This window comes from Aulonocara sp. 'chitande type north' Nkhata Bay, linkage group LG2 (assembly GCF_057382095.1).
Source record: "Aulonocara sp. 'chitande type north' Nkhata Bay isolate Kocher_YH1m ecotype deep benthic linkage group LG2, A_spYH_male_GT1.1, whole genome shotgun sequence".
Lineage (NCBI taxonomy): Eukaryota > Metazoa > Chordata > Actinopteri > Cichliformes > Cichlidae > Aulonocara > Aulonocara sp. 'chitande type north' Nkhata Bay.
In genome coordinates, this window is record NC_141345.1 from 37,751,002 (window position 1) to 37,753,562 (window position 2,561).

Here is a 2,561-nt window from a genome sequence, read left to right on the forward strand (position 1 = left end):
GGTCGGGTGTGTCCTTCGTGGCCCACCATATCCCAGAATTTATTGCGCGGCTCAGCTCGTTTTCAACAAAGTTTTTAATATTACTCTTATGACTCTTTCTGGGTCACAAAATAACTTTTAATATATTTTCAGGCAAGAATGTAGCTGTGTAAACTTCAAATATCTGCTCGGTTTATCAAGACATCACATATTTGCAAAAGTGCTTCGACGTTTTCAGAGATGTCTGTTATCCACTAGTTTGACAGCTAGCCGGGAGCTTGAGGGTCACTAGAGCCGCCGAGAACGGCACAACTCCCGGCACATCATTTTCAGATCATCACGGTCTTTCGCTACTCAGGTTACTCACGTAATATATAAGTCACTTAGACAACCTAAAAAGTTATTGTTTGGCTTTTTTCTGTTTTATTTGTTTGTGAGTGAATCGGTTTGGCTGAGATTGAAGTTATTAGATTAGGTTAGATAAAATAAAACTTTATTAATCCCCCGGGTGGTTTTCACACAGCTGAATAAATGTCAAACAGAAAACTGATTACACAGAAGTGTGAGATGATCGAGAATTTAAACCAGTGTCCTGTTATATTTTAGATAGCAAGGACCAGACAGCCGAGTTTATTACAGTTTTTCTCAAATGCTAAAACACAAAAGCAAATCCTCTAAACCAAATGACCAGTTGTCTAAACACATTTACTAAATCTAGCCATCATTTACCAATATCATAAACACATGTCACATGAAGACACAATTCACAGAACACAATCCACCGTTGTCATAAATCTAAACACAGCTTTCCTAAAACACAAGTTGCAAAAGAACTCTGCTCATATTCTCAAATGAAAGCAACATGCTTGCCACAGTCAGCAATATTTGAACACAATGAACACACCTGGCGTCATTCATTACACACAACGACTCAAAATTGAAGACATCTGTTGCTAATGCTGTGACCACATGTATAAAAGCGAGTTCAGAGTGCACAGTATGCTGAAGATGCCTGAACACCATGGATGAAGGCAGAGTCAGGGGAAGAGGAATTCGATGCAGAGGAGCGAGAAGAGCTGGCCCTAGAAGGAGAGGAGCAGGCCAACGAGGAAGAGGAGTTCAAACGAGAGGAGGAAGAGGAGCAGGCCAACGAGGAAGAGGAGCAGGCCAACATGGGAGAGGAGAAGGTCCAGGAGGGAGAGCAAGACAACCTCGCACCATCATTACGGACGAGATGCGAGCAACAATTATTGACCGTTTCATCGTCCATGGCATGACAAAGGCTGAAGCAGGACTAAGAGTCCGTCCAAACCTGAGTAGGTTCACCGTGGCCACCATTATCAGGGCATTCAGACAACACAACAGGTACTCGATTGCTTTCTTTGTCACAATACAGTTTTACAAACCTGTGAAAGTAGTCTATTGGTTTCACATCAGTTGTGACTGTATTGTAACACATGTGACAACACATGTTTCTTTCTTTAGAGTTGAAAGAATGCCACATAGAGGTGGGAGGGTTGCCATATTCACAGCGGCACAAGAAACCCTCATTGTGGATATGGTTTGTGGGAACAACCTCATCAGACTCCGGGAGATCAGAGACAAAGTCATTGCGGATAATGTCAACTTTGAGAGCACTGACGATGTCAGCTTGGCCACAATAGACCGACTTCTCCGGCGCCAAAAGACGCGGATGAAACAGGTCTATAGGGTTCCCTTTGAGCGCAACTCTGCGCGACACAAAGACCTATGTTACGAGTATGTGCAAGTAAGTATACATCCATGTTCACAGTAGTTAGTGGACATACTGTGTTGCTCAGTGGCCTACATTACTTCTGGACAATACTGTGCTACCTGATTGACTGTTGTTCTGAACACATGTCCACTTTCACATTTTCACAGAGGATAGTACAGTTGGCCAGACCTCATGAGTACCTCTTCCTGCATGAGGCTGGCTTCAACCTGCAGAAACGAAGGCAAAGAGGCCGTAACATCATTGGCCAAAGAGCCATCACTGAGGTCCCTGGCCAACAGGGGGTGTGGCTGTAATATTACCCTTTGTGCGGCCATGGGTTCGGAGGGGCTTGTCCACCGGCATGCTGTCCTTGGGTCTTACAACACCCACCGTCTCCTCACCTTCCTAGGGGAGCTGAAAGACATCCTCCTGGACCGCCAACAACACCATCCTGGGCCCGCACATCACATTTATGTGATCATTTGGGACAATGTCCGCTTCCACAGAACAAACCAAATCAGAGAGTGGTTCACCGCCAACAGTGACCACTTTTTAAACGTCTGTCTGCCACCCTACTCCCCTTTCCTGAACCCTATAGAGGAGTTCTTCTCATCATGGAGATGGAAGGTTTATGACAGAAAACCATACACAAGAGAGAACCTCCTAACGGCCATGGAGCTGGCCTGTGTTGACATCCCAGCGGAGGCCTTCCAAGGATGGATTTGCCATTCCAGGGCGTTTTTCCTGTGGTGCCTGGTAAGAGACAATATAGCCTGCGATGTGGATGAGGTGATGTGGCCCGATGCAGCTCAGCAACATGATGCCGCACAGTGATTGTGGTGTGAAT

At 45.4% G+C, this 2,561-nt stretch overlaps 1 pseudogene; it reads left to right on the forward strand.

Moving 5' to 3' along the window:
- The first annotated feature begins 1,213 nt into the window (after window positions 1–1,213).
- On the forward strand, window positions 1,214–2,259 carry LOC147338395 (uncharacterized; annotated as a pseudogene).
- The last annotated feature ends 302 nt before the right edge of the window (window positions 2,260–2,561 follow it).